Source organism: Desmodus rotundus, chromosome 11 (genome assembly GCF_022682495.2).
Source record: "Desmodus rotundus isolate HL8 chromosome 11, HLdesRot8A.1, whole genome shotgun sequence".
NCBI lineage: Eukaryota > Metazoa > Chordata > Mammalia > Chiroptera > Phyllostomidae > Desmodus > Desmodus rotundus.
Window position 1 is genome coordinate 45,116,981 of NC_071397.1, and position 25,848 is coordinate 45,142,828.

The window sequence follows — 25,848 nt, forward strand, 5'->3', positions numbered from 1 at the left end:
AAGTTCTGGACCTCTGGAAGTACTCTCCATAATAAATCTCCTGTGTCAAATTTTAACAAAAAATAAAACCAGGGACAAGTTCTCAGAAAGCATCATTTTATATCATAACAGAAGTCTATTCTTCTGATAACGTTAGTTGCAGTAACCACCTAGAAACAATCAATTTTAAAAAAGAACATAGAGTTCTTCTACAAAGATTTATTACCGGTATGGATTTCCTGTTTTAACTTAATGACTCACCACAAAACCCTTTAGAATTGGAAGGCTCTGTACTTTGCAAGATTGCCAAAGTTAGCACAGATTTATTCCCCTAAGTGTACTTTGAAAGAACCTGCTGTGTAAATCTGAATGCTATAAACCATGAATCTTTTCATATCTAGGTTTCCTATTAATGTTGCCTAATGCTTAAAAGAAGAATCATGAACTGGGGAGTGGGGGAAATGGGGGAAATTTACTGCGATAAATTTCTGTGCAAAAACTTCTACGGAACCTACATACAGAGGATCAGACACAGATTTAGCAGGAAGGGAAGAAAAGACCCAGGTCCTTGGGCAGGCAGACCCAACCTCACAACCACAGTGACACGGACCAATGAGTTTGGGTTGGGGAAATAATCCTGGAGTTCTTGAATTTATCACAGGTAGGGGCCTCTGAAAAAGAAAGTCTTTCTTGAGTTAAGGGAATTACTATAGATTGTGATAAGTATTGTAAACGAATACGCACAGCACTGTGATAATGTCTAATGGGGGTTTGACTTGGTGTAGGAATGCCAGAGGAAATATTTTTAGGAGTTTTTTCTTGTTCAGTTATTTATTGCTGCACAACAACCTACCAAAATGTAATGACTTACAACAACAACCTTGAAGAACAAAAACCATTTATTTGCTCACAGTCTTATCATTTGGACTCAGCTCCACTGGTCCGTTTCTTTGTTGGTCTTGCTGGTCACTCACATGACTGCATTCAGCTGGCACGCAGCCTGGGAAACAGCTAGGGTTCTCTCATGCAGTCTCTCCATGTGGTCTTCCAAGTAGGGGATCAGACCTTTTACATGTTGGCTCAAGAACACCAAAGCAGAAGCTGCCACCTTTCTTCAGGCTTAGGCTTGGAACAGGCACAGCATCATTATGTGCTGAATCCTACTGGTTACAGCAGTCCCAGGGCGAAATCAGAGTCAAGGGGAGGGAACTACACAAATACCAGAAGGTGTAAGTCATCCAGGGCCACATCATAGCAAGCTACCCGAGTGATGTTAGACAGAGATCTGGAAAATGAGTAGGAGTTAACTGGGTAAAAAGGGTAGAAGAATATTCCAGGCTGAGGCAAGAGTACATGCAAGGAGCTTCTGAGTGACAAAGAAAACCAGTGTGGCTGGAATGAAGAAATCAAGGAGGAAGTGGTTACCATCAAGGGAAGGGCCATGCCATGCCATGCAGTTGCTCACCTTAGAATATCCTCTGTGCAGGTGGTAGAATCCCAAGGAAACTGGCTTAAGCAAAAATATAAACCAAAACAAAAAGAGAAAAATTACTTATTAGTTCATATTACTGGAAAAGCCAACACATAGTTTCTTTCTTTCTTTGTCTCTTTTTCTTTTGGACTTCATACCAGTATATATTTAAACATTTAAAGACAAAATCTGAAGAGTTTGGAGGATTCCTTTTCTTCTCAGGATATGTTTTGTTTTGTTTTGTTTTGTCTTTCACCTCCAAGGCAAGCAGAGCAATAAACTCCACCATCAAATATATTTTGTTTGATTTTCACATTTCTTCACTGCCTTCTTTATTTTTTTTGTGGTCATAGCAGCAACCTTTCAAAATGCTTCCTACTTGTTATAACACCATATTTTGACATATTCCATGAGCAGAACTGTGCATTTATAAGACAGTTCCTTCATTCCCCATCAGGACATGTCCTAGAGTTGTTCAGGGCATAGTTTATTTCAAGTATTTGCCCCACCTGGGGCTTCAAATGGTATCATCAGGAATTTGTCTACCTCCATGTCTTAGTATTTTCAGTCAGCCTCTGAAGTTCTAGGCTCACATCCTCCCAGATGAAAGTCCTGTAGAAAAGAGAGTTCCTTTCCCTCTCTGACTGAGCAATGTTCCAGGACAGCATCAGCATCAGCTTGGGATCAAATAAGAATCAAATGGCACATTCAAATTAGGATAATTTGAAAAGAATTTATTTACCAAGTGACTATTTCAGTGGTGTGCTGCAGCTGGCTCACAACAACTTACAAAAGCTGATTCTTAGCATTTCCTCCCAACTCTGTGTTTAGTGACTTTATCTGGTAGCTTGAAATTGGCATGATGGGAATAGTTACACCACAGCAATGGGCAAATGCTACACATTAAGGTTCTTTTCCTTTTCCTCCTTCCTCCCAGCTATTTACCAGCACACCACTGGACTAGTGACAAGGTGTAGGAAAGGTACAGGGATCCTACAAGGACCCAGGACTGCCAGCAACAGAGGGCCAAGGGAACAAGGTGGGAGAGAGTTTACCAGAAATCACCAGAGTCCAAGCGAAGCTGTGACCTTTAGTTAAGGGACATCTGCCATCTGAGGGGTGTCACAGAGAGGAACCTGGAGGACAAATACCCTGACCTTAATTTTCTGGAAAGAAAAGCTAAAATGACATAGTAAATTGTTAAATCAATTAATGTTATCAAGATGTGCAGTATTTTGCCGCCAACTTATTTGCCTAATGCTAAAAAGCACAGTTCTAGTTTTGGAAATTCCCCATGCTTTCCTTGCTGGAAACTCCCATAGCCAGGCAGTTCAGGGAGCCAGCCCCATTCTGTGATCACAGACTTCCTCCTTCTACTGGTTTCAGATTCACTTCTACATATAAGATTAAAAATTGTCATTGATATGGGAATTTAGCATATGAAAAAATGGTGCTTCAAAATAGTAGAGAAAAGGATAATGTATTCAATAAATAGCACTGAGAAAATAAAAATTAAAAAATAAATTTTTAAAAGCTAAGATAAAAACAAACAAAAAATAGCACTGGGACAATTGTCTAGTCATTTAGAAAATAAAATAAAATAAAATCCCTACCAAGATCATATGTTCACAGAATTGACAGGAAAGAAAGCCTTAAAGAAAACACAAAAAGCAAAAATTATAAAGAAATGACTAGGAAGGAAATATTTCTATATGTAGATAGATGTGCACATAGATATTTATATAGGTATTTACTACACAAAATACATATAAAGAACTACTAAAGATCAAAAATAAAAAGGCAAACACTCCAATAGAAAAAAAAAGGGGGAAATAATATGAAAAGGCAATGAATAGATGAATAGATGAATAATCCTGTGAATAGATGTTCAATTTCATTAGTAATTATGGAAATAAGAATCTACTTTCCATCAATTTGCTTTGCAAAATATAAACATTTGTTATATGAAGTGTTTCATCAAATATACACACATATTATGTCAAGGCATAAGAAAACGGATAGTCTCAACCACTGCCAGACAGAGTATAAACTGTTATGGCCACTTCAGCAGCAACTTCACAATACTTTAAAATTAAAATGTGCATATCTTATGATCTAGCTATCCTACTTCTCAGTGTCTACCCAGGAGAAATAATGAGACATTTACATGAAGAGACATCTGCAAGGATTTTCATCTCTGCATTTATTGCAAAATGAAAAACTGTGAACAACCTAAATATTCACCAGTAAAAAAATGCTAGATAAATTAGGGTCTGTCTGTCCATACTACAGAATACTATATGGCAATTAAAAAGAATGGGGCCCACCTATATGGACTAGCATGGAAAGCTCTCAAGAATGAAAAGAATAAAAATACAGAATAAAATACAGTATGACAAAATAAAAGTAAAAAAACACAAACAGCCCTGGCCAGTGTCACTCAGTTGGTGGGACATTGTCCTGCAAACCGAAAGGTTGCCAGTTTGATTCCTAGTCAGGGCACATGCCTGGGTTGCAGGTTTGGTCCCTGGCTAGGGAACGGGCAAGAGGCAACCGATCAATGTTTCTTTCCCTCTCTTTCTCCCTTCCTCCCCCTGTCTCTAGAATCAATAAAAAAGAAAAGAACATTTTTAAAAACTGATTTAAGGGACCAGAAGTGACTCACGAGGAGTCTTCCCAGGACTGCTACTCAGTTTTACCATTTCTGTATGTCGTTACCTCGTGAAAAATGGGTCCCTACACTGTCCAGCTTGTTCACTTCCTGATCTGCAGTCCTTCCTGTTCCTGCATGGATTTGAAGGCTATCTTTTCCTCCTTGAGTGACTTTGCACCCCTCTCATTTGCTGAGAGTTGAGACAATGTTGGATTCCTGGGGGAGCCAAGCCCACCACACACTGTAAACACACCCTTCCTGACCAATGACTTCACCAAAGAAGTAATGCAGGAGGTGTTGCAAAAGAAGGCTGATTGCATTCTTTCCGATCATCTGCCTATTTTCCCACCCATGAAGCTCATAACCTGGAAAACCTGGAAGGAGTACATTGATCTGGACTCTGGAGAACAGAGTCACTATTTACCCTCCTCACACAGCCTGTGCTGCTGCACTGCAGGGAGTCAACAACTGGTTTGGCTAAAGGGCTTGGAGTTTGCACCTCCTGGCCCACACATCCTTCCAAAGCACCTAACTACCCAGTAGAGGGAACACACAGAGTAGAACTTGATGTTAACCATACCCACGACCTAGACAAAGTCATTTCTACAGTGAAAGGAATTTCAGATGTTTCTATCACCTCTTTTTCCGCTAGGACTGATGATGAAGAACAAACACAGATTTCTCTGAACTGTAGTCAGCAGGCTTTGATGCAGGTGGTGGCTTTTCTTTCGCAGAACAGACAGCTTTATCAGAAGATTGAAATTTTGTCATTGATGAAGCCTCTGCTTCTGCACACTGGAATGGGACAGTTATGCACACTGGATGAATCTGTCTCCTTGGCAACCATGACTGAGCAAATCAAGAGGCACCTAACACTGTCTCATGTTGGTCTTGCTCTTGGGGTAAGGAGGACCTTGAGTCACAAGTCAAAGTTGTGGCTCTGTGTGCGGGTTTTGGGAGCAGTGCTCTGCAGGGGGCAGAGCTGATCTTTACCCACACAGGTGACATGTCCCATCATGATAGTTTAGATGCTGCTTCCCAAGGAATAAATGTCATCCTCTGTGAACACAGCAACACTGAATGAGGCTTTCTTGCTGATCTTTGAGATATGCTGAGTGCTCATTTGGAGAATAAGATTAATATTATCCTGTCAGAAACAGGCAGCAACCCTCTTCAGGTGGTACAATGCATACAGGAACAGAATGACAATCTACTTTACGAATCATATCACTCCTAACTTGAATGCACAACATGAGTCAGTGGTTTGTATCCTTCTGGAAGAATGTTTTAGAATACACATTGTCATTTCTGCTTTGTTAATCTGCTTCACCAAATGTTCTATAGTTTTTAGGGTAAAAACTGTAATGTAACTATCACTAAAGAGCAAATATCCATTATAAAGAACAACTTAAAGAATATAATATAAACTCTAAGCAAGGTCAACTAAAATCTGTTAACATTCTTCAGAAGTAGTTCAAGTAATCCTTTCCTTAGCTTAATTATAATAGATGGGAAGTGTCATTCTAGAACTCTCTGCCTGTAGTTAGTTAAAATATACTTTAAAAATTTGGGATTGGAACACTTATTCTAGGTAGTAACCTCTAGGATATGATAAGATCTGTCTATGTATTCCTATTGTTAGGTTACTAATCTCTCCCCTAAATTTCAGAATCTGGATGAGATTTATCAGGATGAGGTTTGTTTTTTTCCTAATATAAATGATTGTTATTTATAAACTTGTTTCAGTATTTTGTAGGTAACTCATCTGTAATTTTATTAATAATACATAAAGACAATTGCCTCTCAAAAATTGATTTAAAAACCCCAAACAAAAAACTACACACACACACACACACATACACAATATGTATCTATCTAAGGAAAAGGTCTAGAAAAATGAATAGTTGTTCATCTTCGGGAGCATGAAAGCATTGGAGTTGTTTATTAAGTGAGAATTTGACTTTATCTGTAGTGTTTGGTTTTTTTAATGATCAGAATGAATTTTTTGTGTAATCAAAACTTCTCAAAAATATTTTCAAACATCATATTTTATCTTTTTTAAATGGCTGTATTGAGATACAATTCACAAACTATACAATTTATCCATTGGAAGTGTACAATTCAGTGGTTTCTAATATATTTACAGAGGTGTACAACTGTCACTACTATGTAATATTAGCACATTTTTAGCATCATCCTAAAAAGAAATAGTCACTCCCTAGCCATCACCTACACCACCCCCAACCCTAGGCAACCACAATTCTACTTTCTATCTCTCTATATTTTCTTTTTCTGGACATTTCATATAAATAAAATTATACAATATGTGTTTTAATATGTTACTGGCTTCATTCACTTAGCATAATGTTTTTAAGGTTCATCCATGTCGTATCATGTATCAGAAGTTCATAGATATACCACATTTTGTTTATCCATTCACAGTTGATAGACATTTAGGTTATTTCCACATTTTGGCTATTATAAATAGTACTGCTGTGAACATTTGTGTACAAGTTTTTGCATGGACATAAGTTTTTGTTTCTCTTGTTTCCTAGAGGTGAAATTGCTGGGTCATAAGATAACACTGTGTTTAATATTGTGAGGAAGTGCTATACTCTTTTCCAAAGCAACTGCACTATTTTACATTCTTACCACATGATTTGTCTTTTGAAAATTGTACTATGGGTTAGATTATGAGAGGCAAGGGTTATCTCCCTTCATTTAAACAACCTCAAAAACATTTATGTTTATTTACATATTAGACTTTATATATGTTAAACATGTGTGTGTGTGTGTGTATATATATATATATATATATGTATGTGTATATATATATATACACAATGTATAGTAAAGAGCAAAACGCTAGGTGAATACCATGTTGGGAAGTTCCCTGGGCTGGGAGGGGAGGAGAGGGTTAGGGCTCGAATATGGCTGAGTCATTGACCAGAGCAGTCCGAAAGGGCAAGAGGCGTGACCCAAGGCAACTCCAGGTTCAAACAATTCCAGGAAGGCTCTCTGTCTGCAAGATGGAAGAAATACTGGGATCCAGGAATCTTGTTTCTCTGCTTTGTTTGGGGCACCACAAGGTAATGACTCAGAAGAACCTGAGGCATAAGAAAGATGGTTAGAAATAGGATTCAGTTTCAGGGAAGGAGCCTGCTGAGAATCACAATCAGGTGCAAGGTGAGTAGAACCAGTTTTGACAGCCTGTCAGCCAGAGTTCAAGGCCAGGCTCTAGTCCCTGCAGCCTGGCCTGCAGAATACCAGGCATTCAGGAGACATGCTGGGAACTGAGTGGCTCTCAGTCGCCAAGCATGCCATCACGAGGGACCATTTCCTGACTGCCTCGTTTGGAGGGTTGCTTTAATAGAGTCAGCCACAGTTTCTCTGTGACCTGGACAGTATGGCAATATCATAATCAGCACAGCAAGTAGGAAGGATAGAGCAGGAAGGGACCGATAGTATAAAGCACAGCAATGGCAAGTTTCAAAGAACTTGTACACACTACAGCTCATTTGCTCACAACCAATGGGCTGGCTTGCCCAAGGATTGCTATTATCTTGAAACATTTCTAAATTGCTACTGATAATATGCTATGAATTTTTACAACTCTTTCCTAAGCCTACATTTAGGATATAATTGAGAACTTCAGTTTCCTAGACTGGAAGTCCCTCAAAATAATATTCTTTAAATAGGTGTTCGACATTTCTAAATGGAAAATGTATTAAATGATATTTTATCTACAAAAATTATTCACTTCAGGTTAATTTGGTGTTTTATTTCCACTAACCAATGTAAAGTTATATGTCCTGGAAAAATATCAGCACAATAATTCCTACTTTTCTGTGGTTCTTGTTCTCTCTAGAGTTTCCTTTTGTGATTTTTTTGAACCACATGTAATATACCTTACATAACTTCATGAAATATACCTCACATGGGACAGCTCGAATCTGGCTGAGTCACTGACTAGAGCAGTCCTTTCATGAAGTTATGTAAGGTATATTACAAAGATTAAAATGTGGATAAGAAAATAAATCATGTGTTTCTGATTAAATAAGGCTATCCCTTCTCTTCAATCCAGGAGTTAGTTGATGGAGTCACTTAACTGTGCAATCCTAAAGCATTCCAAAGCAGCAAGGAGATGTTTTTCTTATCTTTAAATTCCACTCAAGGGCACTATTTACTTTAACAGGTCAAGGCAAATTTTACAGACATAAAATTGCAAGAAGCTATATATGGAAACCCTGAGCTTGCAGACACCATATTCTGACATATTTTGTAATGATTTGTGTCTTGTAGAGGCACCTCAGGCAGCTGCCTGGCTGGCTTGACCCTTCATGCAACTCGGCCCACAATATTCACATTTTTGGTAGGTGCCACCTCTTGGAGTCATGGATTCTAGATTTCAATGCATACTATATAGAGACATTTCCTTTTATTTTTGTTGGAAGGACTGTCAGGCTTCAAGCAATATTACCTATTTCTGTTTTTTCAGGATTTGAGAAAATAAGCCATGACTATTCTTTGTGAGTTTAAGACTTTTTTTGCAAATCGAATCATTTTTATTTTTACCACTCTACATAACTGTCTCTGCCATTGATCATTTTTGATGTCCTCCTTTGGATCTTTTCTAGCTCTATCATATCTTTGAAAAGCACAGATCAGAACCCAATGAAATATTCATCATATGAAATGTTACAGGGCCAGGCACTCCTCCAATTACCATCACTTCTCTTTTTCTACAACAATCCCCAGATCTGTTTTCAATTATTTCCTCTAACACAGCTCCCAGACCTGTGCTTGCCAGACACAGAACCTTATTTGAGAATCCATGATTGGTCCTTCCATTTTTCCATGAGCTGAATCCATCAAAACAAAATCACACTTGAGACCACATACTTTCCTTCATCAAATACTGATAGGAATTTAAGAATGTGCCAGGCATTGTGCTAGGAATGTAGAGGTGGGGATAGGAGGTGGTTTCAAACATTAACAAAAAGCAGCAGCTCCTAAAAAACACACAATCTAATGAGGGAGACCTCATATTAAAAATGGCATCCCTACAGCCCTGGCCAGGTAGCTCAGTTAGTTAGAGCATCTTCTTTTTTTTTTCCTTTCCTTCTTACCCTTAATATCTGACCCCCAAATTTAAAGTTCATGTGATTAGCTCTTTTGGCCAAGATGGAGGTGTAGGTAGACACATTGTGCCTCCTCACACAACCAAAAGAAGGACAACAACAACTTGAAAAAAAAAACAACCTGAACTGACAGAAAATCAAACTGTATGGAAGTCCGACAACTAAGGAGATAAAGAAGACACATTCATCCAGACTGGTAGGAGGGGCAGAGACGGGCAGCCGGGGGCGGAGAGGACTCCTGGCAAGGCAGCGACTGGCCAACCCAGCTAGGTGGTGGATTGTGGAGCAGGACAGGCCAGACTGTAGCTAGCAGACCCCACAAGGTGGTGGCTGGCAGACCCCATGGCCCCACATTCCTGCACAGATAAACCAGGAGGAACAGTGGGTGAGCGAAGCAGACCACACAACCCAGGGCTCCAGTGCGGGGAAATAAAGCCTCAAACCTCTGATTGAAAACACTCGTGGGGGTTGAGGTGGCAGTAGGAGAGACTCTCAGCCTCACAGGAGAGTTCATTGGAGAGACCCACAGGGGCCTAGAGAATGTACAAGCCCACCCACTCGGGAATCAACACCAGAGGAGCCAAATTTGATTGTGGGTAGCAGAGGAAGTGACTGAAATCCAGCAGAGTGCAGCAGGCGCCATTGCTCCCTCTCGGCCCCTCCCCCACATACAGCATCACAGCTCAGTGACCAGCATTACCCCACCCCGGTGAACACCTAAGGCTCCGCCCCTTTACCTAACAGGTATACCAAGACAAACAAACAAACAAACAAACAAAAACTGGCCCAAATGGAAGAACAGATCAAAGCACCAGAAAAAGTACAATAAGCAACAAACAAATAGCCAACCTATCAGATGCACAGTTCAAAACTCTGGTAATCAGGAAGCTCACAGAATTGGCTGAATTTGGTCCCAAATTAGATGGAAAAATGAAGGCTAGGCATGCTAAGAGAAACAAAGGAAAATGTACAGGGAACCAATAGTGATGCAAAGGAAACTGGGACTCAGATCAATGCTGTGGACCAGAAGGAAGAAAGAAACATCCAACCAGAAAAGAATGAAGAAACAAGAATTCAGAAAAATGAGGAGAGGCTTAGGAACCTCCAGGACATCTTGAAGCATTCCAACATCCAAATTATAGGGGTGCCAGAAGGAGAAGAGGAAGAACAAAAAATTGAAAACTTATTTGAACAAATAATGAAGGAGAACTTCCCTAATCTGGCAAAGGAAATAGACTTCCAGGAAGTCCAGGAAGCTCAGAGAGTCCCAAAGAAGCTGGACCCAAGGAGCAACACACCAAGGCACATCATAATTACATTACCCAAGATTCAGCAGAAGGAGAGAATCTTAGAAGCAGCAAGAGAAAAGGACACAGTCACCTACAAAGGAGTTCCCATAAGACTGTCAGCTGATTTCTCCAAAGAGACCTTCCAGGCAAGAAGGGGCTGGCAAGAAGTATTCCAAGTCATGAAAGGCAAGGACCTACATCCAAGATTACTCTATCCAGCAATGCTATCATTTAGAATGGAAGGGCAGATAAAGTGCTTCTCAGATAAGGTCAAGTTAAAGAAGTTCATCATCACCACGCCCTTATTATATGAAATGTTAAAGGGATTTATCTAAGAAAAAGAAGATAAAAAACATGAACAGTAAAGATGACAGCAAATTCACAGTTAATAACAACCACACCTAAAACAAAAACAAAAGCAAACTAAGTCAACTACTAGAACAGGAACAGAACCACAGAAATGGAGCTCACATGGAGGGTTATCAACAGGGGAGTGTGAGGGGGGAGAGAGGGGGGAAGGTACAGAGAATAAGTAGCACAAATGTTAGGAAAATAGACAGGGGGAGGGTAAGAACAGTATAGGAAATGTAGAAGCCAAAGAACTTATAAGTGTGACCCATGGACATGAACTATAGGGGGGGAATGTGGGAGGGAGGGGGAGGGCAGGATGGAGTGAAGTGAAGGGGGGGAAATGGGACAACTGTAATAGCATAATCAATAAATATATTTTTAAAAAGAGCTAACACACATACAGTGCTTACTTTGTGCCAGGCAGTTTCTAGCATTTTACATAGGTACAATATTAGGGTGGATTCTAAGGTGAAATACAAGATTCCCCACCCCATGGTGTACATTTTTTTAATAATCCCAGGATTACATACATGGTATAATTTTGCTCCCATGATTACGTGTACTTTATATGGCAAAGGAAATTTTAATATGTAATTAGGGTTCCAAATCAACGACCTGGTAGAGTATCCAGGTGGGTCTGACCTAATCACATGAACTTTATTTATTTTTAAAATATATTGATTGATTATGCTATTACAGTTGTCCCATTTCCCCCCCTTCACTTCACTCCATCCTGCCCTCCCCCTCCCTCCCACATTCCCCCCCTATAGTTCATGTCCATGGGTCATACATATAAGTTCTTTGGTTTCTACATTTCCTATACTATTCTTACCCTCCCCCTGTCTATTTTCCACCTATCATTTATGCTACTTATTCTCTGTACCTTTCCCCCCTCTCTCCCCCTCCCACTCCCCTGTTGATAACCCTCCACGTGATCTCCATTTCTGGGGTTCTGTTCCTGTTCTAGTTGTTGGCTTAGTTTGCTTTTGTTTTTGTTTTAGGTGTGGTTGTTGATAACTGTGAGTTTGCTGTCATTTTTACTGTTCATATTTATCTTCTTTTTCTTAGATAAATCCCTTTAACATTTCATGTAATAAGGGCGTGGTGATGATGAACTCCTTTAACTTGACCTTATCTGAGAAGCACTTTATCTGCCCTTCCATTCTAAATGATAGCATTGCTATCATTTAGAGTAATCTTGGATGTAGGTCCTTGCCTTTCATGACTTGGAATACTTCTTGCCAGCCCCTTCTTGCCTGGAAGGTCTCTTTGGAGAAATCAGCTGACAGTCTTATGGGAACTCCTTTGTAGGTGACTGTGTCCTTTTCTCTTGCTGCTTCTAAGATTCTCTCCTTCTGCTGAATCTTGGGTAATGTAATTATGATGTGCCTTGGTGTGCCCTCCTTGGGTCCAGCTTCTTTGGGACTCTCTGAGCTTCCTGGACTTCCTGGAAGTCTATTTCCTTTGCCAGATTAGGGAAGTTCTCCTTCATTATTTGTTCAAATAAGTTTTCAATTTTTTGTTCTTCCTCTTCTCCTTCTGACACCCCTATAATTTGGATGTTGGAATGCTTCAAGATGTCCTGGAGGTTCCTAAGCCTCTCCTCATTTTTCTGAATTCTTGTTTCTTCATTCTTTTCTGGTTGGATGTTTCTTTCTTCCTTCTGGTCCACAGCATTGATCTGAGTCCCAGTTTCCTTTGCATCACTATTGGTTCCCTGTACATTTTCCTTTGTTTCTCTTAGCATGCCTAGCCTTCATTTTTCCATCTAATTTGGGACCAAATTCAGCCAATTCTGTGAGCTTCCTGATTACCAGAGTTTTGAACTGTGCATCTGATAGGTTGGCTATCTCTTCATTGCTTAGTTGTACTTTTTCTGGAGCTTTGATCTGTTCTTCCATTTGGGCCTGTTTTCTTTTGTTTTGTTTTGTTTTGTCTTGGCATGCCTGTTATGCAAAGGGGCAGAGCCTTAGGTGTTCACCAGGGTGGGGTAATGCTGGTCACTGAGCTGTAATGCTGTGTGGGGGGGAGGGGCAGAGAGGGAGCAATGGTCCTTGCTCCGGTAGAGCATCTTCTTGATACACCAGGTTCAATGCCTCTGGTCAGGGCACATACAGGAATCAATCAATGAATGCATAAATAAGTGGAACAACAAATTGATATGTTTCTCTCTCTAAAATCAATCAATATTTTTTTAAATGACTTATCTTCTGGTAAATGCTATTGGATTCAGCCAATCTTTCCAGGGAGTTGTATTTGTTTCCTATTACTACTGTAACAATTTTTTTTTCCCATTTCAGGTTCTTCGTTATTATTCCCTCTTACCTTCTTGTTGGTGTCCATGGTCTACCCAAAAGGGTCACTTCCTTTGACACCTTTGGAGGTCTCTGGCTTCCTGGCAATTCCCTCCTTCTTTCTCATTTTTTTTCTGTTTTCTTAAGTTGTCTGGAGAAGACTCATAAGCTGATTCTCCTTCACCTATTTAAAATCCATTGGAATGGATTTCCTTATCTTCTCTCAGTGCATCAGATGGGACAGGGCTTCTTGCTCATTTGGGGATGGAGTTACTCCAAATCTCTCCATTTGCTTTAAGGTTAGAAAAATATTTCTTAGAAGGTTACTCTGCTCATCCATTCCACTTGAACTTGTCTCTGGGGTAATTTATTCCTAGCTTGGAACTTCCCAGTTTATCACTGTCCACAGACTGTTTTCCTCCTGTGGTCCTCACTTTCTTTACAAAACAGAGACAGAAGCACATGTTCATTTGTATTTGAAGAGAGGAATAAAGAGAAGGTATGGCCCTCAAAAGACAGATGCCCACACCACATAGCAGGGGCTGGTTCTGTTGGTGGTGAAACAGCACCAGAATGGTACTGGCAATTGGACCTCAGTTCAGCAACCTTGGTACTTGAGTTCTGGCTAAGAAAGAATTCAGAGCCAAGATTCAAATATAAGCAAAATTTTATTTAGAATGTCACAGAGGTAGAAGAAGGGAGGTATGGAAGAAGTGACTCAGCTGAGCTGTGTGGGCTAAGGAAACAAGTTACAGAGTCAAAAGAAGGGTCCTCGAAACTTAGGAGAAAGAAAGTGAAGATATATGTGCCTGGGGGAAGGAGGGGGCATGCTTCAGACAGAGCATGCTCTGGGGAAAGAAGTGGATGGGGAAAGGCATGGGCATGCTAGAGAGACAATGAAAGAGAGACAGAGAGCCACTGCTGTAACTACCACATACTTAGTGGCTTAATTCAACACAAATGTACTTTCTCACAATTCTGAAGGTCAGAAGTCAGAAATGAGTCTTAGGGGCTAAAGTCAGGCTGTTGACAGGACTGGTTCTTTCTGGAGGTTGCAGACGAGAATCCATTCCTTCCCCCTTCCAGCTTTCAGAAGCTGCCAGCATCCTTAGGCTCATGGCTGCATCACTTCAGTCTCTGCTTCTATCATCACATTACCTTATCTTCTCTTTGACTGATCTGCCTTCCTCTTATGAGGACCCTCATGATTAGTTTGGACCCACCTGGATAATGCAGAATACTCTCCCATCTCAGGAGCCTTAATTTAATCACATCTCCAAAGTCCTCTTACTATGTAAATAACATTCATAGGTCCTAGGGTTTAGGGTGGATATCTTTGGGGAGCCACCCTGTGCCTACCACAGAAGTCAAGAGAGCAATGACTTCATATGATGCTTGGATTTCAAGTGGTAGCAATAGCTAACATTTATTGGGCCTTCTTTCTGTGTTAGGCACCACAAGGTATAATACATGGACTTTCTTATTCAATCTTTACACTAGCCCTTGAAGGTGGTAGTTATAATCTCCATTTTACAGATGGGAAAAGTGAAGCTCCAGAGGTTAAATAACTTGCCCAATATCCCAGTTAACAAGCAGAAGACTCAGAATTCAAATGAAAGCATCTGACCTAGAGCCTTTGTTCCAAAGTGCTATATAGTATTGATAAAAAGAGAAGTGAAGAAGGGCATTCCAGGGTAAGAAAACAGTATATTAAAAGGAAGTCTGAAAGAGCACAGAGCCTGCAAGTGCTGACTGGGGTGAAGGTGTGAGGGGGAAAATGAGGAAAGACAAAGATGGGAAGGGAGTTAGGGTTTTGATGGTGATAGACTCCATAGGGGGAAGGGATTTTTTTTCTGTCAATAATGGCAAATCATTAAAGGATTTTAGAAAGGAGAATAACCTAATAAGAGGGTTGTTTGATCAAAAATGTAACAGGCAGCAGCAAGTAAACTAGGAGAGACAAGGAGACCTACTGTGAAGTTATTATAAAATCCCAGATAAGAGATGATGGAAGCCTGACCAAAGCCTGGAGCTTAGAGGAGAGCCACAATGAAGAGTAATGAAGAGGAAGAATCTACGAGTGTGGCTGACTATATCAATGTATTTTGCCATGTACAATGCACACCCACTTTTCTGTTAGATAATCACTATACCCATGTTATATAATCATTATTCCCAGGTATAAAGTGCGTGCTTATTTTTTCCTCAAAAATTTGGGCAAAAAAAAGTGTACATTATACACGGCAAAATACGGTAGGTGCGAGGAAGGCAAAGAAGGGTTAAGGATATCTTAAGCTTCTGGAATGGCAACTGGGTGTCAGCAATCAAGATGAGTAATAGAAATTTCACATATTAGACTGTATGGAAAGCCCTCTGGTTTGATTAATAAAGTAATTAAGAGCTTTCCACCTTCTGAGAAACTGAATTCTTATGATGCAAGGAGACAACCCCCACACAGTGGCCAGACACCATTACACAGGTCCGACAGCCCAATCAAAATGTCCCCACATCGTAGCCACCTGGTTTGATCCTTAATGCAACTGAAAACAGTAATAACAAACCGAACTGCCCACAAACTGTCACATATTCAAAACCTGCATAGTCTTGTTCCATAACCAAGTAGACATTCTAAGAGGAGTTCAAAATACAATAGAGCCCTTTCTCTCTCCCAGGGAGGGTTTAGACTAACCAAGAATCTAAGACAGCTGCCATGTGAAATAATGAGCAAAAATACAAGAGAGTTTATAAGTGCTAAGTTATAAAATGCATTCCACTCAGAGGAAAGTGATCTAATTCTAGTCTCCTAGAATAGCCAGGAATGATATTAATTTTTATTGAGCATGTACTGCCAAACCACCACCCAGAGAATTATTGACTCATTTTCCATAGATGATAAAGGAACTTCCCTACATTACACAGTTACTTAAGGTAAAGAACCAGGATGTCAACTCAGGAGAGATTGCCTCAGAGCTGGCCCTTGGAAAGGTGCAGCAGGAGTGAAGACTGGGAGGTGCATGGGGTCTGGTACGGTCAGGCCACAGGATGCAGTAGGAAGGGAGGCCAGGAATCACATGAGGAAAAGCAGGGAGACCAGACTTGGCACAAATTGTTAATTACTGTAGAAAAGAGACATTTGAATGGAGACTTTCAGTTTGTCTACCACTGCTGGGTGTTTCAGACATTCAGTTTGGCAATAAGCATAAAAAGTTTAGTAACACAGTTGTAAGCCTGGAATATTCAGTGACTGCTTACTGTCATGAATAAGTATTGCAAAATAATAGCTGTGAGAAGATCGTGAGGCAATGGGCCCCAAGTCAGTACACTTGTGTCCTAGCTAAGCATTTTCCAAAATCTTTAGAAAACAGGCCAGTTGAGCCTTCAAATTGCTGCTCCAGTCACATTCCAGATACGTAGTTTTCTTGGTGGGAATGATGACTTAGCTAGCAGGCTGATCTACATGCAAGTTCTTACTTGGCCCTTCTCCTGTCAGCAAAATTTACAACTATCTTCTAGCTGTCTTCCCACTTTAGTATTAAAAATTGTTACACTTCTGGCAGTAAAGCACATCCAGCAAAGAAAGTTTAAAGAGAAGTATGGGGAGGAAGAGGCTGGCAATGAGGTAGATGAAGAAGAGGAGAAAGGTGGAGAGGAAAAGGATGGAGATGAAGATGAGGAAGCCGAGGCAGCTACCAGCAAATGGGCGGCTGATGAGGATGAGGATGAGGATGTTAACACCAAGAAACAGAAGACCAATGAGGATGAGTAGACAGTAAAAAAGAAAAAGTTAAGTTCAAAAAAAGCAAAAGTCCACCATGACCTATTCACCCTCTACTTCGCATCCCAGAATCTAAACATGGCTCCCTGCATGTAGAGAGTCCCCCTAACCAAATGCAGCATCAATCACAAATGACATGCACTTTCCCCACCCAACCAAAACCACAACACGAATTTACAAAAGAGGAGGAAAAGACCCAAACTTCCAAGGCCCTCCTTTTTTTTCTTAAAAATACTTTCATTTTTTAATTTATTTTATTTTATTTTTATTATTTATTTATTTTAGAGACAGATAGGAAAGGGGGGGAGAGAGAGATCAGTTTGTCATTCCACTTATTCATGCATTCACTAGTTGATCCCTATTTGTGCCCTGACCAGGGATGGAACCTGCAACCTTGGTGTATTGGGACCACGCTCTAACCAACAGAATTACCCAGCCAGGGCTAAAAATACTTTTAAAAGGAAAATTTTTTTGTATTTTTTATTTACATTTTATATTTTCATACAAATTGTTAGGAGTCAGCCATTTTTAAGGATCTCAGATGACCAAACCAGCCTTTGGAGCGTTCTCTGTCCTACTTTACCTGTAGTGCATCCATGTTCATTATAATCTGAAAGGAGAAAAAAACAACCTTGTAAAAAAAAATCAAAAAGAACAACAGCAATCTAATTCCAAGCATTCTAGTAATTATTTGTGTATATGTACTTAGTTGTACTAGAAATAGTTGCTTTGTATGAGACAGTTACAGAGGCAAAAGACAAAAGGCTTCTTTTTTTCTTTTTTCTCTTTTTTAGCTTATGTAGTGACTATTTGTTTATTTATTTATTTTTGTGTGAAATAATGTTGTCCAACAACAAACCAAAATTTTATTTTGCTGAGTTAAGACAGAGAGAGAGGAAGAGAGAGAGAGAGAGAAGGAAAACAAGAGCACATACTGGCCAAGGAGTGTTGCAAGGATGGAATTTCCTAGCGCCTTACACAAACACTCCTGTTGTTTGTTATTCTGGGCAATGTTGCAGTTACACTTCTGGTTTATATTAACTAGTACTAGAAACACATAATGAGTGACCTAGTTCTTTTCTAATGGGTTTTTCTATTATCAGAACTGTGCCCTGATCAGCTGCTTTAATTTAATAAGTTTAAAAATCAACACAGTACTACTTTAAGTCTGACCCTGACTTAAATTTTCAAATATGGCATTATAATATTTAGTAAATATGAATTCAGTTTTTCAAAGTTTTTTGAGGTGTCATTTTACATTTCATGAAATGCACCCATTTTAAGTGTATAATTTAATAATTTTTAGCATATCTATCAAGTTGTACAACCATCATCACAATAAGAATTCATTTTGAGCTTATTTTTTATTTGAAATTTTTAATAAGTGATTATTTTCAAGAGTAAATGATAAGCCACAAAAAGGTCTGCAATCTAAGTTATTAATAAAATTTTACTGAGTTTTACTCGAGCAGCCAGGGGTCTCCCACACTGCTCTTTCAGACACTTTGTGTTTGGAGAAGCTGTGTGTCCAGATAATGTTTCATTATTCCAGCTCATCCTGTGGTTTGACTGTTACTTGATGTCCCCTGGAAGGAATGACTGCTGAGTAGTCACAGTTCTCTTTGAGAGGAATGTGTCTCATCATCACACATGGTAGCCGGAGATCAAACAACTCCTAATGTTATGAATAAGGACTTTCAAAGAGCCATAAAATCAGCTATTTTTGATAGCACCCATGGGAAGTCCCCTCATGGATCAACAATGTCAGGTATTTTTTTCTTTTTTAAAAGATTTTATTTATTTATTTTTAGAGAGAGGGGAAGGGAGAAAGAAAGAGAGGGAGAGAAGTATTTATGTGAGAGAGAAACATGGATTGGTTGCCTGACTTATGCACCCCAACCAGGGACCAAACCCACAAACCCAGCATGTGCCCTGACCAGGAATCAAACCAGTGACCTTTCACTCTGTGGAACGATGCCCAACCAGCTGAGCCACACCTTGTCAGGACATGTCAGGTTTTTCTGCTTTTACTTTTCAACCCTGATTCTAAATCTCTTCACCCACCTACATCAGCCACTATGTCCTTGCCTTGTGGGATAAATCTCTTTCCAGTCTTTTCCTTTCCCACAAAGATCTCTGTGACCTTGATTTTGGTTTTTTTTATTTGGTTTGCTTTCCCTTTATGCTTGATATAATTATTAATTTACTTCCTTCTGTCTAAGGCACCTTTATCACTGTTTCCTTTCTCCCCTCTCTTCACAAACTATTCCTATAACACATACCAAAAGCTTTTCTTATACTCAGAAATAGAAAGCTTGGTCTGGGGATCTTCTGAACCCTAAGGTTCTACAATTAGTTTGTTCAGGAGTTGTATTCAAAATCTCAGTCTTACTTTCTGACCACCACTCTCGGCTTTCAAGCTCTGACTTCAAAATTCTTCCTCTGTCTGGGACCTACAATCCATTGATCTTAGAATCATTTCATTGTCCAAAACATCCTATGTCTATCCTGACCCAGTTCCTAGCCGTGATTCATTACTACCTACTTTTCTCCCCTCATCAAACTTGCCTAGCCAAGCCCAATCCATGCTAATCCAGCGTCTACCAGCTCTCCCTTTGCACCAGTGCCATTGAACACGGCTGGAGAAAACCCATCAACTGTGAGGAGCACTCACATTAAATTATGACCACTAACCTCAAGTGTGTCCTTGGTGCTGCCTGGCAATCCTACTACATTCCCTAAATCGTTCACTCCTCCATTCTCCAAGTCAACTGTTTTACAACTTTTCTTCTCTCAAACCTCACCTAGCTGATGACCTTACCTTCCATTTCCCTAAGAAAAGAGAAGCAACCCAACAACAAAAAAAAAGTCTTCTACATGCTCCCATCACCACATCTACCATATCTTCTGCCTCCCCACATGTTGTCATAGAGAAACCAACCAAGCTCCTGTACAAGATCATCATCTTAATTTGGGTACTAGATCTAATATTCTCTCATCTACCCAAAGACATTCCTTGGGAAATTATCGCTCTGTCTCCTACATAGTCAAATTATCCTCTCTACTAAATCATTCCCATCAGCCTATCAACATTTTCTAAAATATCTTCATTTTAATACATGATGACATTTACCTCTCAACTCCATGTCTCCCTCTGGCTACACTGCTTCCCTTTAAACAAAACTTGAAAGTGTTGTCAGTACATGCTGTCTTCAATTCCTCTCTTCCCATTCTCTTTTGAATCTACTCCAATCAACTTTTCACCCCCATTGCTGCTTTTGTCAGGATCATCTGTGTGGTAAACATCACTAAACCCAGCGGTCAGTTCTGAATCCTTGTCTTACTGGATCTCTTTACCCAGCTGATCTGTCTCCTCCTTGAAACACTTTCATCACTTGGTTTACAAGAGATCACTCTTTTCTTTCTCCTGTCTCACTGGCTGCTCCTTCTCTGCCTCCTCTCCTAGTTCCTCCTCATCTCCCTGACCTCAATGAATGGAGTGCCTCAGGACCTAATTCTCAGAAAATTTTTCCTCCTCTATGTCTATTTCCCAGATAATCTTAGTCAGCATGTAACTTTAAATACTATCAATATGCTGATGATTCCTAAATATACATCTCCAGCCAGATTTCCCTTTTGAACTTCAGATTAACATATACAATCACCTGCTTGATATCTCCAAAGTATATTTCTCGGGCATATTAAATGTGTATATCCAAAAGAGAATGCCTAATATCCCATCCCCTAAATCTGTGCCTCCTGCAGTCCTCGCCATCTCAGTGAAATGGCAACTACATCGTACTCAGCAAAAACCTTCGGTCTCACCTTGACTCCTGGCTTTCTCTCATACTCTATATTCAGTCTACTGACAAATTCTGTCAGCTGTGCCTTCAAAATATACCCAGAATTCCACCACAGCTCACTACCATTATCATTATTACTGTGGCCAAGATTCCATCACCTCTTGCCTAAACTACGGCAGCAGCCTTATAACTGCTCCCTTTGCTTCTACCCTTGCCCCTCCACAATCTCATCTGAACATAGCAATCAGAGTGATCCTTTTAAAATGTAAGTTATATCATACCTCTTCCTGCTTAAAACACTGTAGCACTGCACTTTCTTCTTACCTCAAAGAAAAAATTCCCAGCAAAGTCTTTATATGAACTACAGGACCTATACAGCCTTGTCTTCCTCACCTCTCTTACTCACTGTTGCAGCCACATTGGCTTCCTTGCTGTTCCTCAATAAAGCAATATTGATTCCTGCCTTAGGGCCTTTGCACTTGCTTTTTCTTTTGTTTGGACCATTCTTCCAGCAGATATCTTCATGACTTGCTCCCTTCACTTCATTGAGGTCTGAATTTAAACATCGCCTTATCAATAAGGCTTTCCTTTACACTCCATTCAAAAGAATAAAAACCAAACTTTTCCCCTTTGCACTTTCTATCCCCCTTACCCTGCTTTATTTTTCTCTATAGAACTTAGCACCATCTGGTGCAATATATATTTATTTACTTGCTTTTTTTTATGGTTCCTCTCTCTCCACTGAAATATAAGCTCCATCAAAGCAGGGGCTTCATTTTATTCACTGCTATATTCCCAGAGTCTAGAATGGTGCCTGGCATACAGAAGGTGTGGACAAAAATGGGGGTACAAATTCAGTGACCAAAAGCAACCACACAGGATGATCTGATCATATATTCCAGGTCATGTTTGATAGTCACATCCTAGGCCTATAAAACATTTATCTTCACCTAAAGCAAGTCCTGTCCATTGTTTCTGTGCATGTAGTTTAACACACCTTTGAAATGTCTCTTTTTCAGACCCCTCAGAGGCATAACCATCCTCAAGCGGGTACATAATCTTGTTAACTGACTTGCATCCAGCTTTCCTCCATCTTCTGTGTTCTCTCCCTAATTCCAAATGTATAAAAGAAACTATAAAACGGTCATTCTTGGATCATGCGATAGTTTGCTTCCCAACATTGTCACCAGTTTGGCTCATATAAACTCGTATTAAAATTCTCTACAGGTTTAGACATTTCTTACATGACAATGTCAGTCAATAAATATTTACTGAATAGTTACTATGTGCCCTATGTTAGACACTGATGATATAATACTAAACAAAAAATGGCAAAGTTGAACAAACATTCAACAAATGAACATGATATATAATGACCCAAAGTGTTAAGTGCTATGAAGAAAATAAATCATTTAAAGAAATTGCCCTGACTGTTGTGGCTCTGTTGGTTGGGTGTCATCCTGCAAACCAAAAGGTCGCTGATTTGATTCCTGGTGAGGGCACATATCTGGGTTACGGGCTCAATGCTCCATCCCTGGTTGGGGCCCTTGCAGAAGGCAACCAATCAATGTTTCTCTCCCTCTCCTTTTCCCTCCCTTCTCCTCTAAAATAAATTAAAAATAATTTTTTTTAACAAAACAAGGAAATAGGGAGTATTTGGAGCATCATTTTAGGTGGCATGTGGAGGAAATCCTTTCTGAAGAGGCAGCACTTGACAAAAGCCTTGAGTATAAAACACAAGAGTGAGCCCTGCAGAGGTCCAGGGGAGAACATTACTAGCTACAGTCTCACAAATGCAGAGCTCCTGAGGACAGGCCAGCTCGGCATGACCAAGGAAAAGCAAAGCTAGTATGCAGGGCTAAGAGAGAGAGAAAATACAAGTGGTGAGAGAGGGAGTCAGAAGCCACGGTGAGCACTTGGGATTTTTCTCTGCCAATATAGAAAGACATTAGAAGGTTTAAGCAGGGCAGCAATAGGATCTGATTAATGTTTTTAATGATCATGTTGGTGCAATGTGGAGAATCAGAATGTAGAGGGGTGCACAGGGCACAGGGAGCCCAGTTAGGAGTCTATTAAAGTATTTGGTGATAGTTAAACTTGGGTGGTAACCATAAAGATGGGATAAATGGTCAGATTTAAGAACACATATATCTCAGACAGGATTTGCCAATAAATTAGATATGAAATGGGAGAGAACAAGATGAAAGGATTACCCAAGGTTTTGGCCTGAGCCACTGGAAGAGAGTCATTTAGTGAAATAGGGAACATACAAGGGATGAACCAATTTTGGGAAGGTGGTATTTAAATCAAGATCACCTAAGGAGTGGGATATAGACAGAGAAATCTGAGGATTGAACCCTGCAATGCTAAGGAAATGAAGAGGATTAGGCAAAAATTACTAAGAGAGATGCTAGAGAGATAAGACAAAGTGGGGAGCTGGAAACCAAAGGTCAGGAAAGGTGTTTGAGGAAAAGGGAGTGATCAGTTGTGTCAAGTGGTGCTGAAAGGTCAAGTGCAGTAGTCACCCCTTACCCACAGCTTCACATTCTGTGATTTCAGTTATCCACAAGCAGTGGAGGCTCAAAAATATTAAATGGAAAATTCCAGAAATAAACAATTCATAAATTTTAAATTGCATGCCTTTCTGAGTAGCATGGTAAAATCTCTTACCATGCCAATTGGAATGTGAATCACCCCTTTGTTCAGCATCTCCATGCTTTATACATCACCCACCCCTTAGTCACTTAGTAGCAGTCTGGGTTATCAGACTGACTATTGCAGTATCACAGTGCTTGTGTTCAAGTAACCATTATTTGACTTTTATAATAATGGCCCTTCAAATGCACAAGAGTTATGATGCTGGCAATTCATATATGCCAAAGAGAAGCTGTAAAGTGCTTCCTTTGAGTGAAAAGGTGGGTATGGTACAATAAGATATTGAGAAACTACATTCACATAACTTTCATTACAGTATATTATAATTGTTCTATTTATATTAGTTATTATTTTTAATCTCTTACTGTGCCTATTTATAAGTTAAACTTTGTCGTAGATATGTCTGTTTAGGAAAAAACATTTGTATAGGGTTTGGTACTATTCATGGTTTCAGGCATCCACTGGGGGTCTTGGAATGTATCCCCTGCAAACAAAGGGGCACTACTGTGCTAAAAATTGAAAAATGGGACTGAAAATTGATCAAATTGTGTTTGGCAATTGGGAAGTTACTGAAAAGGTAGTTTCAGTGGGGTGGTGGGTGGCCAGAAAGCCTGATGATAGCGGTTTTAAATCAATCTGACAGACTTAGAATCAAGTAGTACTAATTACAGGTCTTGGGTGAATAATTTAACCTCCCTGCCTGTCAGTTTCCTCATCTGCCAAAAGGGAACCAGAACTCCTTTCTCATAAAATGTGGTACTATTAAACAAAGATTCAAAAATTCTTAAACTACAGGGTGGAGCAAATTAGGTTTACAGTTGTTTGTATGGAAAATAATACAATAATTAATAAATAATAATACAAGAATGAACTGTGTTTCAGGTATAAACCTACTTTTGCCCCACTCTGTATATGTAAAATCTACATAAATGTCTTTGTTACTAAACAAGAGTAGGGTTCAGCTGCCCATCACCACCCACGGGCAAATTCCAGAGACAGAGGTCGGTGAGGAAGGAAAGAGGACTTTATTAAAATGTTGAACAATTTGGGAGGATGGGGGACTCCTCATCTTCAGGCTTGTCACTTCTGCAGAACACAAACAAAACCCAACCATTCCCAAAACACCAAAGCCCAAAACAATGCCCAGAACTCCCCCTCCATTCTTACCTGTCCTTTAGAGCCTGAGGCAGCTAGGTAGCTGTCCAGCTTCAGGCTCCCTCCAGTAACATGCGTTTGTTGTTGGAGCTGCCATTCACCACCGTGGCTTCTAGGACGTCAACACTCCGGCTAGCACATCTGCCAGGTAAGTCCAAGAGAGTGCTTGCCTCACTTCCCTGGGTTTTCATCTCCTAGCCCTAACTTCTGAATACTCTGGGAGGGTCCAATCACCTCCCCTGGCGCTAACCAATCCTATCTTTTTCCCAGGCTAGACTGACAGTTTTTTTTCTCTCGCACAGCACCTCCACCTGCTGCCATCTTGACTTCTAAGGTACATGTGGCTGCTCCTCTGGTCTCACCCCCACCCAGGAACCAGAAGGGAGCAGGAGGGTTTTTCCTTTAGCCACACATTTCACTAGCCTTGCACACACTCAGCACAATGAATCCCTCCTGCAGCATCTTTGTCCTGGGGGTGGGGAATCTGTCGTCACACACCCTGCTAGCTTGGTTACCAGGGCAACATGGTGCTGCTTCTGGGCCCCTCCTCTCTGCTCCTGCTCACACTCAGGACACCAGCCAGGGTACACTGGTTTATTAAACATGTTATCATGTTTAATAAAATATATTTTTTTAAAGTAGAAAAGAAACAAATATGTATTAAAGGGCTATTGTAAATATACACTTTGCATATTTGATCCTATTTAATTTTGACTAGTCCAAATATAAACACTAAAGGGTTGTCACCTTTTTTAAAAAAGAGATAAAACCCAATATTACTCATTTAATTTTTCATATGTGATTCTGAACATTGCACTTCTGGTATTATTGATATTATCAATGCTTAAAATATTTCTGAAAAGATTTATGTCTGACTACAATGTATACCTTAAATATTCATTTTAGAGAAAGTAAACACTCACTTTCTAACACATTCAGATAAGATGACCTTGTGAGGGGGCTTTCCTAAAATTAAAAAGAAAAGAAGGCTCTGGCTGGTGTGGCTCAGTGGATTGAGTGCTGGCCTGCAAACCAAAGGGTTGCCAGTTTGATTCCCAATCAGGGCACATGCCTGGGTTGCAGGCAAGATCATCAGTAGGGGCCACTCCTAAGGCAGCTGCACATTGATGTTTCTCTCCCTCTCTCCTTCTCTTCCCCTTCCTCTAAAAATAAATAATATCTTTTTTTTAAAAAAGGAAAAAGAAGAAGACCTGGTTTCTTTCAAAGACATGTTAACCAATCCAGCTATGTACACACACTACCCTGATAACAATTTGGACAA

At 39.9% G+C, this 25,848-nt stretch overlaps 1 long non-coding RNA gene and 1 pseudogene across 1 annotated transcript; one reads left to right on the forward strand and one right to left on the reverse strand.

Annotated features, from left to right (window-relative positions):
• Positions 1–4,142: 4,142 nt before the first annotated feature.
• Positions 4,143–5,340, forward strand: LOC112297197 (NIF3-like protein 1 pseudogene; annotated as a pseudogene).
• Positions 5,341–6,173: 833 nt separating this feature from the next.
• Positions 6,174–25,005, reverse strand: LOC123478884 (uncharacterized). Its single transcript, XR_006654287.2, has 3 exons — positions 24,579–25,005; positions 17,537–17,563; positions 6,174–7,210 (listed from the first exon to the last, which is right to left on the reverse strand). It is a non-coding gene; the product is annotated as an uncharacterized lncRNA (long non-coding RNA).
• Positions 25,006–25,848: the final 843 nt, after the last annotated feature.